The 10,975-nt window shown below is 35.2% G+C and overlaps 1 non-coding gene across 1 annotated transcript; it reads right to left on the bottom strand.

Moving 5' to 3' along the window:
- Window positions 1-10,392: 10,392 nt before the first annotated feature.
- Window positions 10,393-10,533, bottom strand: LOC139438594 (U4 spliceosomal RNA). The gene has a single exon (XR_011648245.1). It is a non-coding gene; the product is annotated as a U4 spliceosomal RNA (small nuclear RNA).
- Between the last annotated feature and the right edge of the window lie 442 nt (window positions 10,534-10,975).

Genomic DNA, 10,975 nt, shown 5'->3' with positions numbered 1-10,975 from the left:
TGATAAACTTAATCTACACAAGTAAGGAAAACAGTGAATAATAAGAGCAGTGTATTTCTTTAAGAGAAAGCAATCATTTATTTCTGTTATCATAAAACAAAAGGCAGTGAATCAACAATTTAATAACAATGACCAAGTTATTTACTACTCAAGAATTTGCCTTTCAAGTTGTATATTTAAAATATATTCATCCATATATTTGGATAAAATTAAATTTATGTATCAAAAACATTTTACTCAGAATTCTAATGTTAAGTATAAACCATAACTTATCAAAGCATAGTCCAAATACAGCACAATAATGCTTCCATTTAGATTTATATGCCTCATCTGAAAAACTTATCTTGCAAACAGAAGTTTTGCCCTTCTCCAGAATAAGTGTCTATATCTAAAACTTTAAATGATAATCAAAAAAGACAGATTCAAATATGTCACTCTATGCATCTTCCTTCATTGGCCTTTAATAAAAACAGAGCCACCCAGTGGTGGAGCACCACCTTCCTTCTTGGTTACAGTCTCTGAAGTCCCATAACCATTGTTTTATTTGTTGACCCTGTCTTCTGTTTCTCAGCAATAGCTGCACAAACAGCAACTATCTCACCACTTTCAAAATCATGGTCAGGAATTGACTTTGGTGAGGAAGCTGTTATTTCTGCTGATGATTTTTCACTCTTTTTAATCCTCTGTACCACCTTCTGCTGCTTCTGGAGTATTCTTGCTTAAGAAATGTCTTCTTTCCATTTCCAGGGTTCATTGAATAGATGTGAAGGGCTATTAATAACTTCAATTTGCTACATACATTATGTCCTTCTACTCTCTATTCTAATGTCTTCTTATCCTTTAGTTTACTCTTCCTAATAATCTTTTCTAAACTCTTATCCAAATCTTTTGCCTTTGTTGTTTTTTTGTTTGTTTGTTTGTTTTTTTGCCTTTCAGGCTGCAGCACCCCCTTTAGTATCTCTTGCAAATCTGGACTTTTGATAACACATTCCATCCATTTTTTGTTTGTGAAGATTTTTCACTCACCCTCATTTTTGAAAGTCAGCTTTGCCAGATACAGAATTTTTGACTGGCACTTCTCCTTTTCAGTACTTAAAATACATCATACCACCTTTTCTCTTCTCTGTGGTTTCTGATGTGAGGTTGACATTTAATTTTACTGAGTTTCCCTTGTTTGTGATGCTTTGCCTTTCTCTTGCTGCTTTCAAAATTCTCTTGATCTCTGATATTTGTCATTTTGAATAGTAGGTGGCTTGGGGTAGGTCTTTTTTTATTTATTCTGTTTGGGACACATTGTCTTTCTTGGATATTGATATTTATGTCCTTCATACAGATTGGGAACTTTTCAGTTATTATTTCCTCAAATATTCTTTCTGTCCTTGCTCCATTCTCTTCTCTTTTTGGGACACTATAATGCAAATGTATATGCATTTCACATTATCATTTAATTCCCTTACACTCTGTTCTATTTTTTCCATTCCCTTCTATTTCTGTTTTCTTGTCTCCCAGGTCAGATTTTCTGTCTCTGGACAGACAGCTGTTCAAATCTGTTCTTATGTGCCTCTGATGTATTTTTAATCTCAACCATTATGTCTTTCTTACACATAAGGTCTGTTACTTTTCTTTTGAACCTCTCAAATTGTTCTTTATGTTCTCCCAGTGTCTTCTTAGTATCTTTATTTCATTACTCATATTTTCTTTAAGTTCTCTGAAGTGATTTAGGAGAATTGTGTCTTACTCTTTTTTTTCTTAACAGTACCTAGCTCAGGGCCTCTGTTCTGCACAGAGCTGATACATGATAAATGTGAAGGGATACTGATTGAAGAAAACACATAAATTTATTCTGGATTTCAGAAATATGGCTATGTTTAATAATGCTCCCCTTAATTTAGGGCCCATCTATCTTAGATAAAATCTGAAATTAAACAGTCTTGTGAGAGTGGTCAAAGCTAAGGTTTAATAATTTTCTGTTTTTCTTTGTCACTGGAGTCTTAGCTAAATTGATGTGGTCTTGAATATTATAGTAGGACAGCAATCAGTTTTAGGGCCAAGAATCTCTGTGTTTCCAAGTAACTGACAAATCAAGTTAATTGAACAACCCTCCAAAAAACTCATTAACATGGGCATTTTTCATTTAATTTTGGGAAACAGAGGTTTCATTTCTTCCTAATTCTGTTGCAAAGAAAGACCCCCTCCAGACTTTTCTTTTTAAAGAAGCTTTAGATTAAATGTTACATAAAAATATAAGGAATTCCTATATGATCCATTCCCTCCCCTACCCATACTTTCCCCCATTAACAACATCTCTCATTAGTGTGGTACATTTGTTACAATTGATGAGCACATACTGAGGTATTGCTATGAACCATGATCTATACTGTACATTATAGTCTCTGCTTTGTACCACACACTTTTACAGGTTTTGACAAAATGTATAATGACCTCTATCCATCATTGCCATGTCATACAGGGTAATCCCAATGTCCCCAAAATGCCCCATGTTACATTTAGTCCCTCCATTCTTAGCACAGTTCATACTGTGCTTTCTGAAATCGAAGATATTAAATTTATTTTTCCCACAATTTGGTTTCTCCTGATGTCACCCAAAAGCTTCTAGGATAAGCTCTGTTTCCAACAGAAAGTTAAAGTCACTTTTATGAAGACACACATACCTGACAGCTGATCAAAGAGTAATAAGAAAGGAAGGAATATTTTAAAAAGTTGTTTTTCTGTTGGAACAGAGTATGGAAGTTAGAATTAAATTTGTGATTATGTTGATTCACAGATGACACAGAAAATTAAAAACTGGAAAAAGAAATAATAATGTGGTGTATCAAATGGAGAAATGATAATAAAACACTTCTGCAAATGGCCGAAGAGGTAAGATTTTTTAAAAATGATGAACTAATTGGTATATATTTTCTCAATAAATAATGGCAGACCAGAGCTTCTGGAAATTGGTAAAGTAATTGTAGGCTTGGAATCTCCTGCAGGTTGTTTTGAGTGATGTTACTTCTTTCTCCCTGTTAATCAGCTCAGGCCTGTCTTGAGATAGCTACCTAGACTTTGCTTTCTTCCTTAACACACTTGAGCTTGCGTAGTCTCAGGTTTATTAAAATTGCTGTAAGCTCCCCACCTTTCCATACTCCTCACCACCCCATTTTTGATTCATTAGATCTGGGATATTGTCCGAGAATTTGCTTGTCTAACAAGTATCCAAGTAATGCTGATGTTGCTTTATAAGAATCACAGCTTTGAGAACAACTTCTCTGTGGGGGGAAAAAAGTCTCTTCATATTTCACAAGGAAAGAGCAGAAAGTTGTAATAACTTGTTTTCTTTATTCCTTTTTTAATTTTTTGAACTAAGTTTTTGCTTTCTCTTTTACAATCTATGTATCCCTATAATTTTTTTTAAGGTACTTAAACTGGAGATTGAACCTGGGACTTCATCTGTGGGAAGCTAGCACTAAACCATTAATCTATACTGGCTCCCATTGGTTGCTTTTTTATCTTTGTGTTCTTCTTTTTCAAAGGGCAATAGAGTACTGTTTTGCCATGTTACTATAAATACAGCCAAGAGACACTGCATTTGCAGTCACTGAATTTTCATTCTAGAAACTCTATAGGATTTATTTTACAAGAAAAAAATTATGAGAGCACGTGTATTTCTATCATCTGAAAATGTAAAGGGGGAAAGAAATCCATTTAGAAATAAAAACTTTACTTTTCTGTTGTTAAATCCTATTGCTGGCATTTTTTACTAAGATACTGAATTTCATTAATTTTTTATTAATAATAGAAAGAATTCTTAAAGTCAATAAGTAAATTTTGGTTACCTTAAAGAAATATGACAAGAATTTTAATTTTGTTTCATTGCTCTAGAATAATTTTTAAATGGTGTGCATTAGGATCAAGAGATGATGGAATAAAAAGTATTCTCGATATGGGTCAGATTATTTAATTTTGTATGCAATTATCTGAGTTATACTTAATGATATTACATAAATTTGCTTCTCCCCCTTCCCCATGCATAACAGTGTCTCTGATAAAGAGTACAAGGCCTTTCATGTAAAACTGGAATGGTTAGAGAAACTGCACAGAGCTCTTCAAGTGGAAATGGAAAGAAATGAACTCAATGCGAAGGTGGAAGTGCTTAAAGAGCAGATTTCTGTAAAATCAGCAGAGTTGGATTTAGTAATATCCAGCCAAGTATGCCCTTCATTTTCAAAGAGAGCTGAACAGCTCTTCTCTAAGAATCCCAGGAGTCTACCCTGAGACTGTGCCAAAGGCAGTAAATGAAAAAGAAACTGTTCAAATGACTCTGTCCCTAAGATCTCTTCCAGACATTGATTTATGTGACTTAAAGGAAGTATGATCATTGTATTGAGAGAGAGAATTTGTGCATAACTTTCTCAGTTATTAAGTAACTGTTGCTTTTGTAGTATAGTTTAATACTTTTTCTACCATTATCTGTATTTTTTTAGAACTGCCAAACTTACATGATACAGGAAGCTGCAGAGTAGGTTTGCAATATTTTAATCTATATATTTTCTTAACTATGTTTCACATTTCATTTTCCCCTTTCATCAAAATGTGTTCATTACCTCATCTTTTCAAAGCATTCTTCCATATGTTCATTGTCATGTACCTGCCCCTTCTACAGAATCATAATTAAAATGAGAGTTTATTCTGATAATCATCCTTTGATGTGAAAGCATATAAATTCAAACTCTCTAGCCCATTATGTAATTCAAAAACTGATGTGATTCTAATAGAATAAAATAAAACTAATGTTTGGTCAGAAACAAGCATGGAATAGTTGATTCAAATTAGCTTTTTGATAGTATTTCTATCACTTGACAAATTGAGAGAGTCATTAGTCTGAAATCTTTAAAAATTTTGGCAAAATATTTCTATGTAGATGCCACTTGTGAAGAAAGAATATATCGACAAAATGTATAATGGCCTCTTTCCATCATTGCCAAGTCACACAGGGCAATCCCAATGTCCCAAGTAGGCTCAAGGTTTAAGTGACTGAAAGCACTGCTTTGTGTTAGAAGAGATGTTTACTAAGAAAATCAATATTTTGTTCTCTTCACGTGGAATGGGGGAATTTATGAACTTTTGACTTAGTTCCTTAATTTTCTTTTGTTCTTTCAGTGTCGAAGTGCCCAAATAGTTTCATTTATAGACTTGTTATTTTCATTGTCAAAAATGGGTTCAAAGAATTGAAAAATGTATAATGGAGGATGTGGGATTACTTTTAAGTTTCCACCATTGAGATTAGTCATGACAGGGGACATAATGTGAAAGAAAAGAAATATGTATGAAATTTTACAAAATAATTTAATTACTCTGCAAAAATGAGCAACACAAAAGTAAATATCTTGAAAAGCATTTTATAAATAGTCCTATTGATTTCCAGTTTTATTCCAATATGACCTGAGAAAGTGCTTTATAGAATTTGAATCATTTTTAAATTTATTGAGAGCTGCCTTTTGACCTAACATGTGCTCTTTCCTGGGAAAAGATACATGGGCACTTGAGAAAAATATATAATCTGCTGACTTTGGGTGTATTCTGTATATGTAAGGTCTAGGTAATTTTCCATATTAAGTTCTCTGTTGATCCATATTAAATTTCCTTGTTGATCTCTTGTATTTTTTTTAATTTATTAATTTATTTTTAAATTTATTCCCCCTCCCCCAGTTGTCTGCTCTCTGTGTCCATTAGCTGTGTGTTCTTTCTTCTGTGGCCACCTCTATCCTTATCAGCAGCATCGGGAATCTGTGTTTCTTTTTGTTGCGTCATCTTGTTGTGTCAGCTCTCCGTGTGTGCAGTGCCATTCCTGGGCAGGCTGCACTTTCTTTCACGCTGGGCTGTTCTCCTTATGGTGTGCATTCCTTGCAAGTGGGGCACCCCTACATGGGGGACACCTCTGTATGGCACGGCACTCCTTGTGAACATCATTACTGTGCATGGGCTGGCTCCACTTGGGTCAAGGAGGGCTGGGGTTTGAACCATGGACCTCCCATGTGATAAGTGGATGCCCTATTCTTTGAGCCAAGTTCCCTTCCTGATCTTTTGTCTTGTTGTGCTGGCTAATGTTGTGAGTGGTGTGTTGAAGTATTCAACTATTACTGTAGAGATGGCTATGTCTTCCTTCAGTTTTGCCAGATCTTTTTCTCATGCATTTTGGGACATCGTGTTTAGGTATATAGGCATTTATAACTGTTATTTCTTCCTCAAGTTTTATCCCTTTTATTAATATAAAATGGCCTTTTTTATCTCTTAAAACTTTTTTGCATTTAAAGTTTGTTTTGCCTGATATTGATGTAGCTACCCCTGCTCTTTTTTGATAAGAATTTGCAAGGAGTATCTTTTTCCAAACTTTCACTTTCAGCTGTTTTGTTTCCCTGGATCTAAGGTTAGTTTGTTGTAAGCAGTATATGGATGGCTTATATTTTTTTATCTATTTTGTTAATCTGGATCTTTTGAATGGGGAGTTTAATCCATTGACATTCAATGATATTAAACTAAATGCATTATTTACTTCTACCCTTTTATTCTCTGGTTTTCATGTCATATATAATTTTCTTCTGTCTTTTTCTCTTTTGGCTATCCTTTTTGCTATTTTTCTTTTCTGTGTCTCCCAACTCCCTGTTTGCTGACTTTTTCTTCAGGCTCTAAGGCTTCCTTTAATATCTCCTGTAAAAGTTAGATCCTATTTTGTGAAATCTCTTAGTTTCTATTTGTTTGTGAATATTTTATACTCACCTCTAGAGTTGAGGTTCATTTTACTGGACAAAGAATTTGCAGTTGGCAATTTTTCTCTCTAGTGTCCTAATTTTATCATACCACTATCTTCTCACCTCCGTGGTTTCTGGTGAAGTTCCTTGTATGTGATGGTTTGGTTCTTGTTATCATTTACACTTGACAACCTACATACTATATGTCTTCAAGTAGGTCTATTCACGTGATTTTCTGATGGGGGTATGCTCTGATTTTCGAACATGAAATTTCATTTCTTTTCTTGGGAAACTTCCAGCTATTATTTCCTCAAATATTCTGTCTGCCCCTTTTTCCTTCTGTAATCTTCTGGAACTCCCAAGACATGTATATTATGTTTCATGTTGTCATTTAATTCCCTGAGCCCCTACTCCATTTTTTCTGTTCTTTTTTCTCTTCAATTTCAGCTATTCTTTCTTCAGTGTCACTTATTCTGCCATTTCAAGTCTGCTGTTATGTCTCTAAGGGGTTATTGATCTCACCTATCACGTCTTTCATTCCCTTGATCTCTATTAATTTTTTATTTATGTTTTCAGATTCTTGTTTGTGCTCACTCAGTGTATTCTTGATATCCTTTTTGTTTTTAGTTTTCTAATTCTTCTTGGTGCTTGCTCAGTGTCTTCTTGATATCATTTATCTCTTTAGACATATTGTCTCTAAACTCATTAATTTGATTTTGGAAATTTGTATGTATCTCATAGCTTAGTTGTCTCAAATTCTGCATCTCTTCTAGGGTTTTGATATGTTCTTCTTGGACCATTTTTTCCATTTTCTTAGCATGGCTTGTAACTTTTTGCTGATATCTAGGCATCTGATTAGGGTGGTGAGTTTATAAGTTGCTCAATTTCTCTCTTTAATAGGGCTATAGTAACTAGAAGCTCTGTGTTTCTGCTGTTCTTCGATTCTTGCTTCAACCTGTTCTGGGTCTTTAGAATTGTCACTGCTAATTGCTCACATATGGGCCCTGGGCCCAGGAATGGATTGCAGACATGTTAATTAGGGCTCTGGGGAGGGAAATTGGAAAGGCCAGAAAAAGCCTGCCTTATTATTTACTTTTAATCTCCTGACATGCACATTTTTGGACTATAAGCAGATGACACTTTTCAGTAGCCATCTCAGTACAATGCCTGGGGGAGTGTGTTTGTGTAACAGAGCCTGGATCAATTTGACATTGGTTCCTGCCTGGAGGCCAAGAGCCTTGTAATTCAAAGTTTCTCAGACACAGTTCTCCAGTTTTTGCTGGCTGCCCCTTTCCTTTTCCCTCATAGGAAATAATTATACTCCCCTCTTCATTCTCAACTATCAGTCCTGGTCAGTACAGAGGGAGATTGGGAGGGTTGTATATCTGTATCCTCTTCCTGGTTCACATGGTAATCGGTAGCAGGCCCCACCTGACCTGCAAAGGCTCCTTGGACATAGCCGATGAAATTTGTGGGTCAGTCTTAGGCTGTGCCCTCTCTCTCCCCTTTCCTGGGGTGGTAGTTCCCTGTCCCAGAGGCCCTAGAATTCTAAAATGTCCTTAGTATGAGGGAGGGTGTTGGTACCAACAGCTACTGCTTTTAACTCACAGTTCTGCCTTTGCAATTCTTTGCATTTGTCCCTCTCTCTTCTGGGCAGTGCCCAGTCTTTGCCTGGTGTCCTAGACCCTATAAGATACTTCTGAGTGCCACATCTTTTTAGTCTTCCATCTTCCCAGAAGTCTAAATATACTCTTAATAGGCTTCCATATGCTAAAAACTAGAGAACATGGACAAATAACTAAAGAAAGTGATGAGAATGATGTTACAACCAATAGTAAATAACCATAGAGACATAGAAATGATAAAAATAAACCCCATAGAAATTCTGGAAGTTAAGTTTATAATAACTGCAATGAAAAATTTATTAGCAGAGCTTAATGACAGATTTGAATAGACAGAAGAAAACTATCATACAAATGTGATAATTGAATTATCCAGCCTGAGAAAAGAGAGGAAAATGAACAAACATTATAAACAAACAGACCAATGGCAAGTCATCAAGAGTCCAGAAAAAGAATAAGGAGAAAGAAAAATGTATAATATTAAAAACATAACCAGAGATAAATGTCAGCAAGACAGTGGGATAAAATATCCCTTATCAAATGGTTCCCCTTAGAAAAAGTGAAAAATGCTTAAAATCTTTTAGAACCAACTTTCTCAAACTCTGGCAGATAATCATTACTGAAGAACAAAGATTTAAATACTGAATTGTAAGGAAATGGTAGGGAGCTATGTATGGGACAAGTGTACTTGTCCAGGTAACTCTTCCTCCCTTAGCCCATGCAGTAATATGTGCAACCACAGTGGTTACTTGGTGACCAGTGTTCATTCAGTGCATGTTATTAAACATGAATAACTGTGACCTAAAACTTTTGTGAAGACAAACTTAATGAGTAGGGGAAAAAAGCACATAGACACTGAGGAAGAAATGAAAGAAATTGCCTTGCCACTCTGCATACAGGGCAACACCTATAGCAGTGATGAAAGACAAAACATTAAGAAAAAGCTTTTCATTTTTTTCATTTTTTCATTTTTTCTTTCTTTTTTAAATGTTACATTCAAAATATATAAGAGGTCCACATAACTTCTAAACCCTCTCATCCTACTTCTCCCTCATCAACAACTTCTTTCATCATCATGGACATTCATTGCATTTTGTGAATACATTTTGGAGCACTGCTGCACCACACGGATAGTGGTTTACATTGCCATTTACATTCTCCCCCAGTCCACCCAGTGGACCCTGGCAGGACACACAATGTTCACAGGATGGAGGAATGGAGTTAGAGTGGATTTACTGATATTCTATTATGGAACTATTCTGGTTAGTAATAGTAGAAATTGTAGCATTGATGTGGAGAAAGTGGCCACAGTAAATTCTGAGAGTAGGGAGAAGAAGGAAGAAGAGATACAATGTGGGTGCATTTACAGGACTTGGAGTTGTCCTGGGTGGTACTGCAGGGATAGATGCGGGACATTGTATGTCCTGCAGGGCCCACCAGGTGGTATGGGGGAGAGTGTAAATGACAATGTAAACCATTATCCATGTGGTGCAGCAGTGCTCCAAAGTGTATTCACCAAATGCAAAGAATGGCCCATGATGATGAAAGAGGTTGTTGATGTGGGAGGAGTGGGTGATGGGAGGTGAGTTATGTGGGGACTTCTTATATTTTTTGAATGTAACATTTAAAAAAATAAAGAGAGAGAAAAAAGTTAAGGTTTTAGAACAAAAACAAAAAAAAAGAAATGGAAAAGCTGAACAGTCCTATGTATAACAGATATTGAATAAATAATCAAAAAGTGCACCCCCCCCCCAAAAAAAAAAGTACCAAACTGGACACTAAAATTGTCCACGTGACATTTTAATTACAGATACTGGCCATTATACATTTTGTCAAAACCTTTAAAATTGTGTTGTGCAAAGCACAAACTATAATGTAAACTAGTCCATGTAGTAGGAATACTTCAAAATGTGTTCGATATTTGTAACAAATATACTACACTAATGAAAGATGTTAACATAAATAATGTGGGAGGGGAGAGGTCGGATATTTGGGAATCCCCTAAATTTCTTAAAATTCAGTCTCTATAGAGACTGTCAAAAATTGACTATGCCTACTATATTCCAAGTCATCATGGTGAGGTACTGGGAAGAATTTTCAATTAACAGTAATCATGCCTTGGATAAACCTCATTGGCGATGATACAGCCACTGTGCAAAGGTTCCCCTATATTTTTAATGTAACGGTTATGTAATCTAAAGCGTCTTCAAAAATAAAGTATAAAATGTTTTTCAAAAAGTCCCAGACCGGATGGATTCATTTGTGAATTTCACAAAACAGTTAAAGAGGAATAAACCCAAGTCCTTTTAAACTCTTCTAATATATTGAAGAAGTGGAAACACTTCCTAACTTATCCTAACCATCATTTCCCTAATAGAAATGTCAGTCAACATCATTACAAAAACAAACCATTGAAGACTAATATTCTCTTATGAATACAAAAGCAAAATTCCTCAATTAAATAATAGCAAATTAAAGGCAACACCATGTTATTTACAAAGTTAAGCATCAAGTTACCCTATGGCACAGCAATTCAAAATAATAATCTATACAAATATTAATAGTGCTATTCAGAATACCTAAAAGGCAGAAACAATACAAGTG

This window comes from Dasypus novemcinctus, assembly GCF_030445035.2.
Source record: "Dasypus novemcinctus isolate mDasNov1 chromosome Y unlocalized genomic scaffold, mDasNov1.1.hap2 SUPER_Y_unloc_1, whole genome shotgun sequence".
NCBI classification, from domain to species: domain Eukaryota; kingdom Metazoa; phylum Chordata; class Mammalia; order Cingulata; family Dasypodidae; genus Dasypus; species Dasypus novemcinctus.
This window is presented reverse-complemented; position numbering and strand designations above follow the sequence as displayed.